Source organism: Crocodylus siamensis, chromosome 2 (assembly GCF_052110815.1).
Source record: "Crocodylus siamensis isolate JL-2025a chromosome 2, ASM5211081v1, whole genome shotgun sequence".
Lineage (NCBI taxonomy): Eukaryota > Metazoa > Chordata > Crocodylia > Crocodylidae > Crocodylus > Crocodylus siamensis.
Window position 1 is genome coordinate 158,058,155 of NC_143396.1, and position 21,330 is coordinate 158,079,484.

At 44.8% G+C, this 21,330-nt stretch overlaps 1 long non-coding RNA gene across 2 annotated transcripts in view; it reads left to right on the plus strand.

Annotated features, from left to right (window-relative positions):
- The first annotated feature begins 7,599 nt into the window (after nucleotides 1-7,599).
- LOC149870960 (uncharacterized) overlaps nucleotides 7,600-21,330 on the plus strand; it is a 41,530-nt gene continuing 27,799 nt past the window's right edge. The window contains exons 1-2 of one of the 2 annotated variants that reach the window (XR_016440163.1): nucleotides 7,600-18,615; nucleotides 20,968-21,037. This is a non-coding gene — a long non-coding RNA (uncharacterized LOC149870960). Of the gene's footprint in view, nucleotides 21,038-21,330 lie in introns of both variants that reach the window. The other variant, XR_016440162.1, reaches the window with a different exon arrangement.

The window sequence follows — 21,330 nt, forward strand, 5'->3', positions numbered from 1 at the left end:
ATACATGTAGATAGTGACATCGGGATTAATTTACTTTAACTCAAGTTGAGCCAGAACATATTTAGTCACATTAATTGCATGTGTAGACATGCCCAGTACGTTAACAGTGAGCTAGCTAAGCAGTGTTTCATTAAGGTTTATTTATTGCAGAGTCTCAGCAATCTCTGATTTCTGATAGCAATTACATAAAATGAAACAAAACATTGTCTTTCTGCCAAAAACACACATTCAGAAGAAAAGACTATGTTGCCCTGGAGGATGTTAGCAAGAACATATGGAGGGAGAGACTATGGAATAGTGAAAAGATGGCTACCAAAGTGACTGATTATGGGGCTAACTGAAAATGATTGCTTAATGTTCTAATCAAGATGGAACAACCGTGTTTTCAGTCTGTTTAGCAATGTTTTGGAGTAATCTCTTTGGGACAGTAATCTCTACAATATTTTCTATATTTGAGGGATATTTCAGAGTACGGTGGGGTCTCTAACAGGAGTTTCAATGTACACAATGTAGATGTTGACTTGACATGCCCCAGATCAACACTTGAGATCTCAATATTGCACTGTTAGACAGGAGAAGGTGATACAAAATTGTATACACACACACACAAACTACACAAACACTCTATGGATTAATACAAAACTATATGCACATACACAAACATGCACTTTCAGGGCTGTGTCTTAACACTAGGGGGTGTTTGGGGTAACTTGGGGTTACTTGAGGTCAAGTGGCCCCGGGGTTACTTGAGGTTAATTGATCGAAGGAAAAGCTGAGAGGCAGTAGAGTGGAGGAGAGGTGCCGGGGAGAAGCCGACACAGAAGCCGGGGCCAGAGCTGGAGCAGAGAGACTGCGGGGGAGCTGGAGAAGCCAGGAGGTATGGGGAGAGGGAAGCTGGGGCCAGGGAAGCTAGGAACCAGGTCAGGGAACTGGTTGGGGAGCTCGAGAAAAGCCATGGGTGCTAGGGAGCTGGGTTGAGGAGCCAGGGAAAAGTCATGGGTGCTGGGGAGAAGCTGCAGGGGAGCTGGGGAAGCCAGGAGGTACCGGGTAGCTGCAGGTGCTGGGAGCCAGATTGGGGAGCCGTGGAAAAGCCATGGGTGCTGGGGAGAGGATGTGGGGAAGCCAGGGAAGCCGGGTGGTATGGAGAAGCTGCGGGTGCCAGGATCTGGGTTGGTGGGACAGCACAGGGGCTGGGAGGAAAGAGTCAGTAGGGGAGCTGGGAGGCAGCAAAGGGAAGCAGCTGGGACTGGGAGAAAAGCCAGTAGGCAGCGGGGGAACTAGGAAAGGTTAGGGAAGAGAACAAGGAGCTGCTGGAGGAGGCGGAGGCAAGCTGGGAGATCGGGGGATGCTACGGGAGGTGCCAGGGAGATTGGGAGGAAGGTGGAGGTGGAGAGGCACAACAGGGAAGCCGGAGAATGGAGAGGGAAGACTAGAGAAAGAAAGCAGACACAAACTAGGGAATGGAGAGTGAGAAGGAGAGACAGGGATCAAGGAGAGAAAGCGGAGGTGGTGGAGTGCAACGGGGAGAACAGAGAGAGAGACAGGGAAGATTGGGGAAAGAAAGCAGAGGCAATGGGGCACAAATGGAGAACAGAGAGAGACAAGGAAGATCAGGGAGAAGGCAGAGGCAGCGAGACACAAGCAGGAATTGACAGAGAGATCAGAGAGAGAAGGCAGAAGTGGGACACAAGCAGCAATGGAGAGAGAGATCAGGGAGACAAGGCAGAGAGAGAAGGCGGGGAAGATCAGGGAGAGAAGGCAGAGGCAGCGGGACATGAACAGGAAGGTGGTGGGGATTGGGAGACTGCAGGAGATGGTGGAGAACAGGGAGAGAGAGACAGGAAAGATTGGGAAGAAGGCAGAGGTGGTGAGACACAAGCGGAAATGGAGAGAGAGATCTGGGAGAGAAGGCAGAGATGGTGAGACATGAACAGGAAGCTGGTGGGGATCAGGAGGCTGCAGGAGGTGGTGGAGTTGGCCAGGAACAAAGCCCAGAGGGAAGTCAGAGAGACTGGGGGGTGGGGAGGTGGGGAGGGTTAGCTGTGAGCCTGCAAGACAGAGACCAACTCGAGGTCAAAAATATCAGTTTTATTAGACAGGCACTGTACTATACAGCTCACAAAATTATTGGTTCCTACACACACACACACACACACACACACACACACACACAATGGTAGCAGGAGAGGAAAGGCTTGGTGGAGGGATTGAAGTCAAGGTGTGTAGGGACAGAGTCAAGGTCCTTTGCTTGGAGAAGGAAGTTAGGGATAGCTACCTATCCTGGGCTGGGAGTTGATCCTCGATAGCCAGTTGGGGTCTTTCTCCAGCAAGGTGTTGTCCAGAAGGGGTCACCAACACGGCTTCTGGGTGGATAGATGATGTGGCCTAGTGCTGGTCCAGATGAAGAGGGCGTCCCAAAGAGATCACACTCTACCACCCCTTTTATAGGGGTGGGCTATCTATGTTTCCTATGGGAAGGACATGTCTAGGCAAGGACAGTCCTGCTCAGGTGCATACATGCAGATCCAGGTGTCCTCATTGCCTGGTGGGACAGAATGGGTTGCTGGTTTCTGTAGGGTCTTTGTCTTCCAAATGCTGGGTTTCTGCAGTTTCTTTATCTTTCAAATGTTGGGTTTTGTGTCTGTTCCTGGGTGAGGTCTGTGGTTCCTGGGTGAGTCAATGCAAGGCAATGGTCCAGTCGTTGAGTTGATGGTCTGGTCGTTGAGTTGATCATCCAGTAGAGGCCTGCTACCATTATGTCTCAAGCACCCTCATTCATTCTCATTCATTCAGGAACCAGTTTACATAAGACTAGTTAGTCACGAGTCACAGTTACAACATACTATACAATAGATTATGCCCAGGCAGGGAACACAAGATAGAGGCTTGACATACAAAATGAAAACTTGACATTACTTTACAGACACAGGCCTATATCATATAAATTCAATATAAAACAGTAAAAATCAATACAAACATAAAAGAACACTATTTACAATATATAAGGGACTTATTACAATTATAGCATACAAGAACTTAACTTACCTATGACTACTTATTACTTATAAGGGATAGAGAGGGCAGAGAGAAAGTCAGAAATGGTTGGGGAAGGGGAGGGAATGTATTTTTACATTGGAAGTTAAAAAAAAAGAAGAAAAAACCTGGGGGGTTTGCAACATAGACACTTTGCAGGCAAAGTGTAGCATGCAAGGATATAGCAATTCCTATAACAGTTTTCTATCCAACAAAGGATAAATGAGGGAAATTAAATCCATGAATTGCAACAAGATAACATAACAACTGGAGATCCTCTGATGACTCAGCTGGTATGGGAAGATGATCTTTTCTCTCCATAGAAAATGGAAAACATATAAAAAAGATTAAGGGTAAAGCTTGCTCTTGTGGAAAAAGCTAACAAAACACTTATGTGCAACTTAAGCCCTACTTAAATCTCAGTTAAATTCCCCAAATAAGGCTTACTCATTGCATTATCCTGATTCTGGTCTTATTTATGAGGATGAATTTTACTTTCAGAGCAAGAATCTTTCCTTTTTTCATTTCTAAACCAGTGATGCCTCTCTAAACCAATGATGGTATATTCCAGGGAGGGTATGACAGGAAACAGAGCACTCCGGATATACCTGATTCATATCCTTTCCTTCTAAAGCATCAAATATACCTGATGCAGCACCTGTCATTGTCAGAGACCGGTCTATTTATTACTGTAATGGGGCCCCTATCCTGTTACTAGGGATACGAAGGCACTCAGCTTTCTTTTGCTATTACTTTCTCCTCTCTTCACTCCCTTCTCTTTCCACTTTCCTTTCCTTCCCTCTCTCACTGCAGTGTAGACACAATCTCCCCTGTTTGTTCCCAGGTCAGCACCTCTCTGTCTCTTGCCTCACTCTGTGCTCACTTCTTATTGCTCCATGCAGACACACAAGCATGTTCACCCACTTACCTTTATCATGTGGTCAAAGTTAATGGGCTTCCAGGTATTGCTGCAGTGAGGACCCAAGCTGAGGTAGCAGAATCCAGATAATTGCTGGATGCAGGCACAGACAGGGCTGATTACTCAGGGCAGAAGGGAGGTCAGATGACCTGCTGCCACAATATGTGAGACTCAATCCAGCTGGACCTGGGAGGAGAGGAGAGGAGAGGAGAGGAGAGGCAGAAGGAGACCAAAGGAAGGGAGATCCTGAGGCCAAGTCGGGTGGCTAGAGGCCACCTGTGAATTGGAAGTAGCAGCCCAGTAAGAATGATGGAAAATGTCATACAGAGGAACCAGCTAAATTCCCAGACTTAAATGTGTGCTTTTGTTTCCTTTTGATTGAAATTCTGATGTAATTGCCTTGGGTGAAGTGAACTCCGGCAAAGCATGCGTGTCTGGAATTAGACTACCGCTCATGACTGCAGCCGAGCTTTGACTCTGGGAAGCGGGCTGCATTGAATAAAAGAGGGACTGAAAATGCACAGACACTAAGAAAGAGGCACTAAGAGTAGCTAGGAGATGCTGGCATAGGCCATGTCTGGGGCAAAGGATTGGCTCTGGGCAGAACAGGAAAGTGCCTGCTGAGATGGATAAGTGGAAACATGGTCCTGCTTGGTAACTATGATCCTATGACAAACTATGCTGTACCTGAAGCCCATAGCCCTGAATAGTGGGCCCAGAGCTGCTTGGCACAGCTAGACTAGAAGTGGATGGGGGCTGTGCAGACCCCTCTGTCCTGACAAGGGCCAAGTACCCAGGAGCCCATTTCACCAGTAAGACTGTCCTTAGTTAGCATATTACATCAAGTCAAGGCAGGTGAGATCACAGACAGTGACAAATCCATGGCTGGAGCAAGGCAACCTGTGAAGGAAAGCCCAAAGGATAACACACAAGCCTCTGTGCTTAGGTGAGAGCACAGTTACCTATGGACTCAGTGGGCCAAGGCCCACCAGGAAAACTATAAGCCCTCCTCTGCTGTTAGAGGGATATCACTGAATGTATAACAGAATACTGGGGACAAAGAATGAAAACAGTAGGGACAGTTATATATGTTGGCTTAGAAATGGTATTTAAAGATCTGTTTTTTGAGAATTGGCTTATAGATATAGGTATATGCATTATAAGGGGTCAAGACGGGCAGAAGGGGTTAAATGGATTTCTAAAGAGCTTGGGAGACATACACACACACACACACACACACACACACAGGTTGTCATGGCCCTGAAAGCAGATGGGCTGTCTAGCACAACAAGACCAAGGGATGGACACAGCCTGAGAATTGAGGGGGGCATGCTATAACACAAGATCACAGCCTTCAAGGCAGACACAACAAAGACATGCAGTCTAGAAAACAGCCTGGGAACTAAGGAAGTACATAGCATACTGTCCCATAACATGAGATAAGTGACACCAGCAACCAGGTCTCAGAGCTGGTGTTGTGGGAGTCAGTGAAGTATGCCAGATGTATGCCTGTGCAGACAGCTCTGTGTAGGTGCTGCCAATCTAGATGTCCTGTGGTTTGTGGGTTTAGGGTAGAATATAGGCTGGTCCACTGGGGACCCCTTCCCTTACCAAAGGTGTCCCTGTCAGGGGCCCTAAAAGGCAGCCCAGCCAACACTGATTACCTAGTTGGTGAACCTGTCTGAGGCTCTAATTGAGCCTCACATTAGCTGATAAACCAGCTATCCACTGTTAGGGCTTCCTGTTTGGCTGCTGGGGAGAGGAGCCTCACCATTTAACCCCAGCTGTGGGAGCAGACTGAAGGCCAGCCAACACTTTTTTTTCTGAAGGTCCGCTATGATAAGTTTTCCTGGATCTTATGCCCTTGGTTTCCTGACTTCTGATCCTGCTTGACTTTCCTTCTGGACCCTTGGTGTTTGGAAATTCCCCTGGGCTTTGGAAACTCAGTCTCAAGATTCCAGCACCCTGACTTGGCCTGTGATTTATACTCTGTCTTGGATTTCCCTTCTTGGATTTGGTAATTTGGTGTCTGATTCTAGAACCCTGACTCAGCCTGTAATTTGGACTCTGCTTTTAAAATTTACACTCAGCCTCTGGCTCCAGCCTTCCCCTGGTGGCCTACCCACTAAGACAGGCTGCCTATGACCTGGTACTTACAGTTCTGCCACTTGGTGTCTGGGATGGATGCAAGGACAGAATGGTGGCTGGTGTGGAGCATGAATGTGTAGAACTGGAACTGGTGGCAATGGGCTGTCCAGAAGCAGAATGGTTTTATATCCCCCAGCCTCCTGAGGTAGTGTGGTAGGGAGTGTCATGGGGACCTGTTGAGGACTGGGGAATATGGGTGGATGGGGACTGACTGCCTTTGTGCAGGGACTCTTGCATAGGCAAGGGAAGTGGGTAGTAGGGTGGCCCTGACCTCCTGGAATAAGTAGCAGGATGCATGCAGTATGTACAGCTCCATATACCAGGTGAGTACAGAGGGATCTGCCCACCCCTACCTGGAAAAGTCCAGGAGGTCACTAATATGAGAGATATTGGCTATCTGCTGTACCCAGGGCACCACACTGGTACCACTACCCATGAGTTTTTCATCAGGGGTTTAACTAAGAGGTGCTCGTCTGTGCTCTGAGTGACTGCATCTGGTGATCTGGAAGAGACCAACCTCAAGGCCCTGAGGAAATCCTGATAGAAATTTAGCAGCTCATGGAGGCCTTATATGGGGAGGCCTCTCAAGTAAAAGAGCTGCTGAACATTTCAGAATCCTTGGAAGTAACAGAGGAAGGCATGTCTGATTGTGCACCATGCCATCTGGTTACTGGAACTGTAAAGGAATCACTGCAGGTCCTTTCCCCCTCCTCCATGCAAGGGGAGGAACAGGATACTTGCAGAGACCCACAGCCATCCTGGCCAGAAGCAACCCAGTGCCTGTCCCAGGAGATTGGCTGGGACATCCAGGAACACAGGCATGGCATTGAAATGGTGTCAGAGCATGGACAGCATGAGCTAGTTAGATGATGTGGTTGATGACCCACATCCCCCCTCAGAGGGAGAGACACTGGAAGGCCCTGACCAGTGCCTACAGCCACTCAAACACATTGGGTTTGAGTTGGTCCCAGTGCTGCAGCCACAGACATTGAGGGTCACAATGAGGGGCAGGGAGAGGTAGGAGACTTAGCAGGAACTTGGTAAGGAGCAATGCCAGTTTTGGAACTGAATACCAACCCATGTCACCCTCCCATAGACAGAGAGTGCCATGGAAGCTGTGGGCCCGCTGATAGCTTTTGGAATTGCACATCTTGAGTTTCTTGCCCTCCCACACAAGAGGCCTCATAGCATTGAGGTTTTGACGGTGTAACAGCTGCAGAGTTTTGGTTGGCTGCAAACTGAGTAGATGATCTGTGCCTAAGGACTTTGCAGAGAAGGGTGGCAAAAAGCTTGCAGAGTGTGCACTAAGGGGCACAGCTTTCCAAACAGAGGGTGTATTGTGCAAAATGCATGCTTTTTACTGCTGCATTTGAACTGTGGCCAGAGCCCCCCAGATAAACCCTGGACTCTGATTGGCTACTATGGAGCCATAAAAAGCTTAGGGAAGGAAAAGCAGCTGGAAAGAGAAACTACAGAAGAGGTACATCATCCTGGAGAGAGGGAACAGAGACTCAGCGCCTCCTTCCTCCCAGACAGAGGGAACAGAGCTCAGGCTTTCTGGGGAGTAGACTTCAGGACAGAGGAGAGCCTGAGTCATCCCAGGAGAAGCTGATTCCCCACCCAGGGTTGGAGCTCTGCAATCAGGGACACAGGTACCCAGGGAAAGAGTGGGGAGGAGTTGGTAAACTAGCTGGGAGCTAGGAGAAGCTGCCTGGTCAGGGACCTGAAGATGGAAGTCCTCTGTTTGGGCTGGAAAGGCTTGTACTGCAGGGACAGAGACCTGCAGAGGGAATTCCCTATCTGCATGTGGAAGTGCTAGGAGAGAGACAGCCTAGAGAGGGAGCAGGCTGTGAGACTCCTTAATCTGCATGGGTATGTGAGGGGACACTTAAGCCCTAGTGTTTGCCGGAGGTGCACTTTTCAGAAGGAAACTAAAGAAGCCTATTACCCGCAGTGGCTGATTGGAGACTTGTGGTTTTTTGTTAAGTTACCAAGAAAGGGCAAAGAGTCCACCTTCCCTGGAGCAGCAGAAGCCTTGCCTCTGCCACCTAGTAGAGGATCATAGTTAAGAGCTGTATTATGGAAAAGAGAGTATGACCAGAGGGAAATCAACCTGGGTTATGGGGGAAAACTGTTTTAAAGTGTTATAACCAGTTAAATGTAATCATTGAGGTTGTTTGATGCAAGTGGGACCACCCAGTGTGGTGGAATTATTCATCTACTGCTGCAGTTGTCAATTGTATTCAAATTGTTGTTTTTATTATTAACATTAATATTATATACATACATATCTATATAGCTATATCCATAGATATAGATATCTTCTCTTGATTAATAATTTCTTTTCTGTATATAGTTGTGTAAAATAAAGAAACCCATTTTTTATTGGACTTAAAAGTAAATACTTGGGCAGTGAGATTGAGGGACACACCACTCCAAGGGACATCTCAGTCAGCAGACCTACCTGAGGGGGTTCCCAGGGCGACTGACACCCTAAGGATCCAGAATCTGGCATATCACCTGGCTTAGGGTACCAGTAAGGGTTACAGTGGTAATCCCCTTAGTGGTCCCAAGCAAGCTGCACCTTGTTTTCAGAGTGTATCGTGCTCTCCAGAACCCAGAGCAGCTCTTCCCTGGGTATAGATGGAACTAAGAAATGTCAAGGCTTCACTGAATCCCACAGATTCCTGATGATCCTCATCTTAGTTCTTGAGTCCTGCAACGGACTCTCCCAGTTGGGGCAGAGGCCTGGTGATACACCACCGGAACCACCTGGTCTGCTATGTCCCCTGACACCAGTGGAGGGAGTGATGCAGCCCCTGGGGATATGGGAGGGATAGGCACAGTTGGTGGCAGGGCAGGAGAAAGGAGCATCTGTATAGGGTTCCCTTTAAGGTTTGTTTGACTTTTGGAGGACCCTGCTTCTTTTCCCCTTCTCAAGAGGACCACAAAGGGGTTGAAGTCCACGGCAAGGGTTGCAACTGGAGGAGACGTTTGGGTCATCGTGGTAGCATTGCCCATTCTAAAGCCCTGAGTGAGATGGATTTCCTCTTTGAGACTCACTGGTGAGAGCCCCAGGGCTCTCAGGTCCACCAAGAGCAAGTCATGCCTGACCAACCTAACTTCCTTCTATGATAAGGTAACAGGCTCTGTGCATGGGGCATAGCAGTGGATGTTGATGGCTATAAAATGATATTTAGAGGTTTGCTTTTGGGAATTGGTTTGTAGGTAAGGTAGATATGCATTAGGACAATGGTCCAGGGGAATGACAATGTTTAATTGGTTTCTAAAAGCCTGTTTGTGACAAAGTTTCCTTCAAGGCCCACTGTGTCTGAAGTCAGCAGATACACAGGCTGCAAAGTTGATGACATGTACCACACTGTTCCATAACATGAACAGAGATAAAGAACTCTGCAGCATTGGTGCCAGGTCACAGTGCCCAACTGCAGAGCCCTTGGGAATGGCTGGCTTTAGTAGATGGACCAAATTAGAAGGCCCAGTAAATAACCAAATTAAGATGTGTGCATGTGATGGGTTTGGGGAACAAAGAAATATGCTGACAGGACAGAATGTGGACAGCATGGCGCTCACAGGGAAACCAATCAACGATGCCCAGGAATGAAGAGTCATCAGAGGAGAAAAAGGATACAAAAGGAGGGATTTCAGAACAGCAAAGGATCCCAGGGTGAGGGTACTCGAGGCCACCATGGACAGAGGGCACATCACCAGTCCATCTCACTTGCCCCACTGGGGGGCAGGTGAGCCTTGCCCATTGATCTTTGGGTTGCTGACAACTGACATTCTAAAAAGAACCTCAGGGTGAAGCTTGCGTACTGGCTGTCTGGGCCCTCTGTGACAGTCTTAGGACTGATATAGAATTGTTTGCATGATTCTTATTTGCTATCACTGTGTATCAATAAAATTAGTCTATTATCAAATGGAGTAGTCATGGTCAGTCTGAGGGTTTGGGTCCATCTGGAACAAGGTATCCAGGTCATTAATCCAGTGCCAACAGATGTGATATATACTGAATTTAGCAGGGCTTTTGACAGTTTCTTGCAACCTTCTCATTAACAAGCTAAAGAAATACAGACTAAATGAAAGTCCTTTAAGGTGGATACAAAACTGGTGGGACCATTATGCTCAGTGAGTAATCATCAATGGTTCAATGTCTAGATGGGAAAAGTGGGGTTCCCTAGGGGTCTGTCCTGGGTCTAGTATTGTTCAACATCTTCATTAATGATTTAGGCGATGAGATTGAGTACATGATTAAGAATTTTGTGGATGAAACTATGTTGGGTGGAGTTGCACACACTGTGGAGGGTAGGGTAGAATCTCCTGGATAAACTGGAGAAATGGTAAAAAAAATAAGTCAAATGAGATTTGATGAGGGCAAGTGCAAAGTCCTGGACTTGGGATGGAATACCATAACTGTGGGCAAAAATCAAGACTGGGCAATAATTGTCTAGGTTGTGGTACTGCAGAGAAGGACATGAGAGAACAGTGAACTAAGAGTGTGCTCTTGTAAAAATAAAAGGAAATATTCTAGATTATATTAACAGGTGTGTGTCGTAAAAATCATGGGAAGCGATTTTTCCACTTTATTTGACATGAGTGAGCCTCATTTAGAGTACTGTGTCCACTTTTAGTCTCCAGGCTTCAAAGGATGTGGACAGATTGGAAAGAGTCTAGCAGAGAATGACAAAAATGGAGAAAGACCTGGGAAACATGACAATAGGAAAGGCTGGTGGAAGAACTAGGATTATTACTCTGGAGAGAGAAAACTGAGGGGAGATTTGATAAGTCTTCAAATACCTGAAGGACAATTATAAAGAGGATCAAGATTGACTTTTCTCTGTGGTTGTATGGGACAGAAGAAGGAGCAATGGCCTTACATTGCAGATTAAACTGGAGATTTAATAAAAAATGTCTAACTATGAAGTTGGTTAAGCATTAGAATAGGCTACCTAGAGAAGTTGTGGGATCTTCATCTTTGGAAACATTCAAGTGCAGTTTAGACAGACACTTGCCTGGGATGGTTTAGTCAGGGATGATCCTGCCTTGAGCAGATGGCTAGACTAGATGACCATATGAGATTCTTTCCAGCCCTACTTCCTTGTGATCAAGTGCTAGAATAAAAGTGAATTTAAAAGATGATTTCATAGCAATAGTACAAAGGGATAAACTATGAGACTGACACCTTGAAGCAAAATTCTACATAGGCTAAATTCTACATAGGCCATTTAGTTAAAAAATACTCCAGAAAAAGAATGAAGAAAGAAGGAATTATAGCTCTCTTGGTAAAAGGAGACTCTTAAACTTGGAGAAAAAAAGTCACCTATGCGTCTTATAGAACAGACCAGAAGAGAAAAAAACCCCAAGCACTTATAGGGACCCTATGAAAATCTGAAGGCAAAAGAGAAATATTTTATTTTCAAGATCTGCTTAAATTGCTCTTTGAAGCAAAATATAACAAATGTGGAAAACAAAGTTCCTACTGGAAAAAGTCATTCCCAGGAGCACCAGCAAGAAACCTCAATCTAATAGCTCAAAGACAAAGAGAACATGAAAAGATTTTTCTGCAACTGATTAAAATCAGTAAATATGGTGCACATTTACAACTAATTTATTAAATATTAGTATTACCGGTTATAGTATTAGAAGTACAGTATAACCTCATAAATCTGGCATGCTCAGGACTGATGACATGCTGGAAATTTGAAAATTCTTAACTTTTGAAACTGGAGTGGCAGCTGGTCGCAGAGCGGGGGTAGCAGCAGCCAGTCCCAGAGCAGCAGCTGCAAGCAAAACGATGGCACGGGGTGCTGCATGGAGGCGGTAGCTGCCACGTGCAAGCTTCCCCTTCTGCTGCTCTGGGACCACTTGCCGCTCCTCCCTGATGCAGTGTATTTTTAAAAAATGCTGGATTTTCGAGAATTCTGGATTTTTGGTATCTGGATTTATGAGGTTATACTGTATGAGCTGTGTTAGTGAATTAAACCAATTATATCAGGTCTTTTTGGGAACATTTTCTAAAATGCCTAGATGAAAGTCATTTGTGCTTAAGATTGTACTTGTCTAATTCTCTTTAAAATGAGAGTCATTATTTCACCTTGTCTGTTTTAAAAATTCCCACCCCCCCCTTTATTTTTATGTTTTTGGAACTCACAAATCTTATTCTTTCTCCTTTTTATGCATAGGCTGAAAGGGGAGGCAGGGGGAAGCATTAAAAAGCTTTCCTTTTTCAACTTACAGTCAATTTCTCAGCTTTGAATGAACTAGTCCAAATGAAGAAAATATTCTTTCTACACTTGCAGAAGAGGCTATTGCTGGTAAAAGCTGATTTAGCACTTCAACAAGTTCTGGTTCCAGGTGCATTGCTAGTCACTTTACCAGTTCAATGGTGTGATTCTTTAAAACATCCTCAGCAAACATACTGCTTGAATGGTTCACCTCTACCCCTGAAATTTATTATTGCTGGCATGACTGATGGCGTGATTAGTAAATGCCCATGTCATAGCATCATTTTCCTCTTCAGCAGTTAGGCATCTACCCTGGTACTTCATTGGCAAGAAAATAAGGTGGAGCAAGTGCTTCTTTACTTAAATTGCAGGTGCTTCTTTACTGCCTGCAATTTAACTTTGCTGTTGGGTATTACTTGGTTTAATATTTCTTGAAGTTCTTTCCAAATTTCAACAGCATCTGCAATATAGCAGCAATCTTTCTGCAGTTTGTCGAAGACTATGGTTTTAGTGTACTCAGTGCATCTTCTACATTTCTCTTTAGTCTTATGTAGATACTCTAGCGGTGATACTTCCATCAATGTTGTCATTATTTTCTTTGCAGATGGTCAGAGTAACCAGTTCTTAATACATAGCGCAGAGCAGGTAACCACTGAATTCCATATTAGGTCTTGGGGTGAAGGGGTGGGAGGGAATTAGCATAGATCCCCCAGCTCTCTTCAGTGAAGCCGAAGCAAACTGGTTGTTACAGAAGTATTTTGCAATTTCAACATTTTCCTTTATCCCTAGAGTACTTAAATCTTTGCCTAAAGGATGCATCAAATAAGCACTGCATCCATATGTGGTATCTTTCAGATTTGCTTCATTATCTTTTTCTAAATTTTTTTTCATCTTTGCTACATTTGCTGCGTTAGATGCCAATAACTGCAATGACTTTGTTTAGCCTTTGCAGCCAATAAGATAGATCCTGCACCCCTTGTAGGGTCTAGCCCCCAATACATGAATGCTTGGCCTCAGAAATTAGCTATTTCCCCCCTCAATATTATATAGAATAAAAATCATTCTTTAATTCCAGAATTTTTAGTAGCGGCTCCTTGAGTCAACATACTTTTTAAATATATTATACTAAATTTATACCTTAGCCTATGCTGTATTAAATTCAAATTTCATTTTAAGCTGGTTTACTTCTAAAAGGAAAACTTAATTCTGTTTTTAAATAAGATTTTTTAAGCATAATTTTTATCCATGTTGGCTTGAACTAAAGCCTCTTGAAGCAAAAGGGTATCTTTCCAAGCAGATTATTTACTTCAGGTATTTTAGCATCTCTCTGGATGGCTTGAAAATAGAGTGTACAAGCAAAATAAATATTTTCATTACCCCAATTTACTGATGCTAATAACTATCCAAGGAAGCTCATGCTCCACTGATGCATGATATGGACACTAACTCAGAAAACAGTATGCAAAATGAAATCAGTACTTAGCTGTCCAAAAAAGAGAATTGTATAAACGTACGCTTAATTTGTGAATCCAATTACTGAGACTACAGTTGTCTTTCATCAGGTCACCTGAGGAAAGACAACTGTGTTGCATTTGAAAGCTTCTCTAACTTTATCCCAATAAAAAATGTACCACCCTAAAAATTCCTTGCCTCCCATGTAGTTCTTGGACTATCATAGCTACAACATCACTAACTACTCTAATAAGACTCTGACTGATTGCATGAGCTAGTTCCATTAAAGATTTAGGATTTAGTCCAGTTCTAAGCTCTTGTTAGTATGGTTCAAGACAAGTATTTATTCTAGACTGTACCTAAACAAATTTAAAGGGGAAAAAATAAATAAAAGCAAGAACAGTGCATGGAGTGCATCAGCATTCAACAAATCATACTGCTTACTGCTGGCTTTTACCATATACAATATATAACATATGGAAGCATAAATGCCTATTATTAAGACATACATTCCCATGAACAAAAGAATGTATATAAAAGCCCTTTGTTCATGGTAAGGAATTTATATAAAAGTCCTTTGTTCATGGGAAACTAAGTCTTAATAAGCATTTATGCTTCCATCAACTACAAGTTGAAAAAGACACATCTCTGACTGACCATTAAAAAAACTGAAAAACTTGAAGAAAGATTATCTTCAAGCATTCTCCATTTTGATTTCATTTGTTTTAAAATTAAAATGGCCCTATATGAATTTATCCTTTGTGATAATTCATCTTTTGAGATAGAAATACTGTAATCATTTGTTCATAAAGAAACCTTAGAATACAGAAAACATTTTTCTGCCCTTGGGTTTGTTTCAAACTGGTAGAAAAGGTTCCATTCCCATAACTTCCTGTGATTGAATCAGGCTGGGCATCAGTCGTTTATCTTCATTGTCTTATCTTTATCATAGACAGAGGCAGCTGGGGGCTCTAAGCAATTGCAGTATCAAGAAGAAATTTCATAAATGTCTATGGAAAACTGAGCCAATATAAATGCTCCTTATATAAGTTTAAGTACCTCCTAACGTAAGTCATATTTCAGTTTTGCCTTTATGAGAACTGCCTAACTCTGATGTAGCTATGACAACAATGAATGCTTTGGAAGAGGAGCAGGCATAAAGGGCAGCCATGATGCCCCCAGTGGCCAGGCAACTCCTGCCCCCCTGCTCTGGCTCCTTGCAATACCCTCCCTTCTTCTCACTTGCCACATCTTGATGGAGTTATTATGGTGTTAAGGGAAGATGCCCCAGGGTCCCAGAGTGAGGCCTAGTTCACATTAGCCAGCTGGTACCTCCCATACCCAGCAGATCTTAGTCTTGCCCTTCTAGCACTGAGCTGTGGCCCTCCTGGCCCTATTCAGGGCACCTATTGCTTTATGGGCTATATTCATGGCATCCATCCTCCCCTGTAGCCACCACACCCGTGCCTTACAGATCTTACTCCATGTTCATGTGAAGTGAAACCCCTGGCCCCAACGCAGGTTTTGGCCTTTGTGCCTTGAACTGCTGTCCAAGCCTCAGCCTTCCTGGCCTTGGCTTTATTCTGGCTACACCTCTCAGCCCAGGTCCACTGCCCTGGACCTTGGCTCCTAGGCCCCAGCTCTGTCTTGGACTTGTGTGCTCTAGGCCCCTGGCCCTCTCCTGCACTCTTGTGCTTGAGAGCAGCCCTCAGCCCTCTGGGTCCCTGGCTCCAGGCAAGGCTGCTTTTGCGCCCTGTGGCCTTGGCTCTCCTGGCCATGGCCATGGCTTAACTTGCCTCACCCTTTAACCCTTTGGGTCCCTGAACCCAGGCTAGGCTGCCTGTCATCGAGTGCCCCACCAGGCACCCCTCTGTGACCACCACACCCTCATAGCCACAACCCAGTCTTCCAGCCTCAAGTTTAAATCACAACACAAATATACTCAACTGCTTTACAACTTAAAACCTACCTAGGTCATTACATCACTACAGACCGTAAGTTTCCTATGGCTCCCTCCTTGAAGCTTTGGGAAACAGCACAGATGACTGCTAGTCTGTCTGCTACAGTCATCTCCCGCAGGAGCTCCTTTCTGCAGCATGCAGGGCCAGACTGCCTCCTTGGTCTTAGATACTGGGCTTATGTGTCACAAAATCCCTACTCCTTCCTATTGTAGCTCTCCAGCCACACACAGGGGTTTCCAGTAGGACTTGATCACCAGCCAAATATGATATATGGAAAATATGAGTAATATCTTCTAGCATCACAGACAGGTTATGCAGAACCATTGCTTATTTCCCAACCCTAGCAGTCAAGAAAGAGCCAACCCCAAAGTGGTTAACAAGATCTGAGAGGGGTATCTGAGTCCCAAGAAAGAAGTAAAGCTAAGCAGAGTGTTCCAAATCTTACATTAACATTTGCACAATCTGTCATAAGTAAAATTTAAATAGAGTGCTAGAACTTTGAAGAATACTGTCCCAGTGGGACACAAGCAGAGGCCCCGGAGCACCCTCCTGCGGCAGGACCTGAGGCAGGGTTGACCCGCCTGGAGAAGAAAGAGAAAAGCTCTCAAGGCAGGGCATGCTTACCTTTTTTTAGGAAAAGTGGAGTGATGCTGAGATGACCTACCCATGCAGTTTGTCAGCCACTTTTATTGCCAGCTGGGAATGGCGCTGGCAGATGATGTCATCAAAAATCTCTGCCCAGCTGATTTAAAAGCTGGCGGCAGGGAAATGGAGGTGAGAGCAGCAACATTGGAGCCAAAAAGCAAGGCTGCTCCCTGGGCTGCATGCAGGCTGTGTCGACAGCTTGGGAAGGAACTGGACTGGGACCTGATGAAGGGGTCCAAGATTAATTGAAGGAGGCATCACGCCAGTTTGGCAGGGTGGCCAGGCCAAGGAGGGACTGAGGAGCCACAGATGCTGGACCTGTGAGTGGGGCAGGCTGAGGCCCCACGCCCCAAATATTCCTTTTTCTCCCTTAAATTGTATTGAGTTTTTGTAGAGCCCCAAACCAGGGAGAAGGGTCATGAGCAACCTTCTGGATCAGAGGGAGCCGGGACAGTGCAATGGATAGCTATACTCTGAAGGAAGGCTTGACATGTTGACCAGGATGGCTCCATGTTCTGTGGTTATCCCATGTGGAGGGATGCTGGGAGATGAGCAGGGAGAAGAGAGGGCAGGCAACAACATCAGAGGGCAGGCCATCGATCCATCATCTGGCTGTCCTGAGGGCTGGCGCATGACTGCGGTTTAGGGGAGGCAGAGCTCCAAGAAGTGGAGCCCCAAAAGGTTGAGCCCTGCTAAGGGAAGTGCCTGGTCCATAAGAGTCGCGAGAAGGAGCCCCACTGCTGAATAGGAAGATCAAGTTGTGGCAGGTGAGTATCGGGGCCTCCCTCGGGGTAAATGCAACTCAATGTCTAGGCCCCAGGAACACCCTGTAGCCGGCACCGAGTGCACACTCCAAGGCAGCAAGAGAGTGCCTACACAAGGCCAGGCAGGTGCAAATACCATTAGTTTCTTCCCAAGCATAACCTTTGCTTAAAATACTCATGTGGTGATTGGACTTTTTACACATTTACCCTGGTTATGAGTAGCAAATGTTGAAAATACACAAGATTCCAATCCAGTTTTCTAGGTTTTGGGAATTCAGAAAATTTTCCAAACAGTATATGAACTTTTGTCTATCTATCTGAAGAAGTTTCATGTACTGAGGCCTACTCATCTGTGAACAGTTTGGATCTAACAAACTGTGTATGCAGATAAACTGATATAAATCTTTTCATTTGGAAGGAATGTTAGACCAGTGTTTTAATGGTAATGATTGGATCTTTTAGTTTACTCTTTTCAACTTTGGATGGGATGATATCAGGTTAAATCTTCAGCTGATATAAATTACAGTAGCTGCAATGTCATAAACAGTTTATATCATCAGATGTGACTTCTCTTTGTCCTAGGTGGGCATGCTGTAGCAACACATTCCTGTAGCAACAATAACTTAGCTTTGTCAAACTTGAATAACACAGTGTTTTTCACACTATTTTTGGCTCATTGGCCCTACACCTACAATCTTTATTAAAGGGAAAGGCCAGTAAATACATTGCTTTTATAGCTAGAAGTTGGAGTTAATGGCGGGATGTAGATCTAAACAGCAGATACATAGCCTTAGCAATTTTTTCATGCATACAGATCCCACACAGAGCTCTCAAAAGAAATTTAGAGGGATTGCATTAAAAAAGCAAGAGTAACTTACAAATTAAAAAGATTATTTTATAAATTAAAGTTCAGTCAATACACAGAAAGACAGAGCAATGCCAACAATTCATGAACAGTGAGTCTCTTGACAGAACTTATAAGCCAAAAGCAACTCTAAAGTGCATGGATGAACAAGGGGTTTTATGTCGGATTTCTCAAAGATGATACAACTGCAGAAAACATCTTTACAAAGAGGAGTAGCTGGAAGAGAAGTCTTGATAGGTAAGCAGCTAATTAAAAATTCATTACACTAATTAAAACTGCAGCTTGAAGGCAAGTAGAAGTGGGGAGGTACTTGAGTTTCAGAACCAGAGGTGTGAATACTAGTGTGGGTTCTGGGACTCAGGAAACATTTTCCTTCTGTTTTTCAATATTATCTCCATTGGGATTAGGCCTTTTGTTTCATTCCTGATTCCTGTCCTATTTTGGGGAGGAGAAGGAGGTCAAAGTGACTTTGCTATGCTGCCCAAAAACACAACAGTTCTGGACACAGCAGTGGTGCACCTCAACAATACTTTCTTGCTCACCTCCATGGAGCGCAAAATCACAGAAGAATACTGGCAAGACAAAGGTAAGAGTTTCTGAGACTTGTGGAGGGCATGGAGTAGGGGACAAAGACCCAGTGGACTAACAAGGGCAGTGCAACCAACACAACTGCCTTGGGCGCCAATTTGGAAGTGAACAAAACAGCTACTGCTGGCAACTGTGCAATTGTGTTCATGCTGGTGGCATGACAGCAACTGAATTTCCTACTGACCCTGGACTCCAGGCACCCAGCTGCATCACTACACTACTACACAGAAACTTTCTTTTGCTTCTTGCTCTTCTTGGCCTTGATCTCTCTCTAAATTTTGAAGGGGAACCAACTACCTAAATGTTGGAGAGCAGGAGAGCTAAGGGGACTTTTGTAGGTTTGGGGTCAATTAGCTCATCACACAGTGTCCTTTTACAGGCTCATAGCCTCAGTTTATTGTCTGCATTCCCACAAGCAAGCTCCCTCCCAGCAGGAGTCAATCAACATCAGCACTTTGTAGTGTACAATTAAACAACACATGGTCTTTTCCCAGGCCACCAGGCTTACTTTAACCTTATATAGTCTCTGATGCGCTCATAGTCTCTGGCCAACTCCTAGATAAAAGGTACTCAAGGCAGGGTTCTTGGGCATCACTGTGCTGTCTCACTGGTTTTTTCTCAGGATTTCAGCTCTTGACTCTTAGCTTTCCAGTTTTCCAGCCATCTGCCTGTCTTGGCTTTCAGCCCTCTGCTCCCAGTTGTCACGTATTAACTATCTGCCTGTCCTAGGCTCTTCTCCCTAGGAACCTAATTCTCACACCTGTCTATTTCTTTCTCTGGGAGTCTCTCTCTTCCCTCTCCTTTCTCCAGGAGCCCACTTAACCTCCTGCCAGCAAAGTGTCTAAGGCAGGTGGCCCTGTTGCCTATGCAGCCTGGAATTAGGTTTCACTGTCTGCAGTTGGGCTGTAGCCCTTGCAAGCTAGCAGACTACCCCTAGGCTCTTCAAGCTGCCAGTCTTCTACAGGGACAAAATTCCCAAAGGGAGATACAGCCCTTGGCACAAGTGGGAACACATGAATGAGTCAAATTTTTAGTCTTAAATTAGAAGAAAAGTTCTGAATTTTTCTCAGATAAGCTCTTCAGTGGGGAAGGATGAATGAGCTGTCAGCTGGTACAGAAATAGATGAACTGGAAGGAACCAGTGGGGTGAGGCACTGCCCTGCTGATAGGATATGACAGGTTTGGTTCTGAACTCAAGTAGCAAGCAGGCAGAAACAACCAGTAGGACATATCTGTGGACCATAGCATGATGAAAAACTTGACATTTGAAAGCTATTACACTTACAAAAACAAAAAAATCTCTTATCTGAGATTTTTGAAGAGGTTGTTACTTGGCCTTTCCCCTGAGGCAAGGAAAAGTGAAGTGATGCTGGTCAGGAGTAAGAGTGAGGTTAGACTTAATTCATCAAAAGTGCCCCAGCAATACATCCAACTCTAAGGCCAGATTTTTCCTATTAGCTATGGCCCCAGAGGAAACCCTGGGAGACATTGTGTTCCTTTCTTGCCCTCATATACCTGTGCAAAGGCCAGACATAATATGTCCCACAGCATTGGCACAGACAGTAAAATTATCTAGAGGTAATGGAAAAAACACATAAATGCCAAATATTATTGTAGAGAGACTTGATGTTTCATAAGTATTTATTGAAGTATAATAGTCTTAAAATTGTAGATTCATTTTTATTCTAGTGCAGTACATTCCATGATCCACTTAATCAGTTCCTGGCACAGACGTAGCACATAAGCTGTGCCATATTAGAATGTTCATATTAAGTTACATAACTCTTCTGAACAGGGCAGCTGGAGAATTCAAGCGATATCAAATGAACACAAATTTGCAGCCCACAGCTAAGTTTAGCTTTTCTTTGTTTGTTTCCTCATTTAACTAATTTTAAATACAATATCAGCTATTTATTTCCTTGGGTTGGGGAGAAGTTTTTACTGTTTTGCACAGGGGAAATGAAAACTGCAATAGGGCTTTCTGCCTTTTGCTTAAGTGGTCCTATGCTATTTATGTGATCCTGAGTGTTGGAGCTTAGTCCTGGTTAAAGCTATATGCCCGGTGACCCAGTACCTTTCCTGCCCGGACTGTTGGTCTCACAATCACTTGTCTGGACTTTGCTGCGGTGAGACTTGAGTCTTGCCTGCTACATCTTGATGCACTTGTGGTGTTATTGATTGGGAGGTGCTTATCTCTACCATAGCTGGCCAACGGCAACCTGGTTAGGGATTTCTTTTGGGGCTCCAACCTTCCCTACACCCTGTCCCAGCTCTACCCAGATGTTATGCTGCCACTTATACAGGTAGGACTTAAGTGGTGATTTGACTTTTTCATTCCTGTCTTATATAGGTTCACGAGTGTCTTGGCAAGCATCTTGATGGAATGAAATACGGCGGACTACCAGACATATCAGTCTCAGGTAAGTCTTGTGCATTGTCTTGGGAGGGCTTTCTGTACTCACTCTATCTGAGGGTTGAACTCCCTCTAATGATGCAAAAAACCCCCCAGTGAATCCAAAAGAAAAAAAACTCCGTCCAGGGCTTTCACTCCCTTGCTAGGGTGTTACTCACTGTGACTGGCTATTCTCAGTTTTCTGTCTCTTGGGGCGGAAGTTCTGCTAATCTGGCCTCTTCACCCTCCTGGCCTACTCAGGGCTATGGCAATCAAAAAAAACAACAAATAAAAGAACATAAACAGTTGAAACCTGAATTA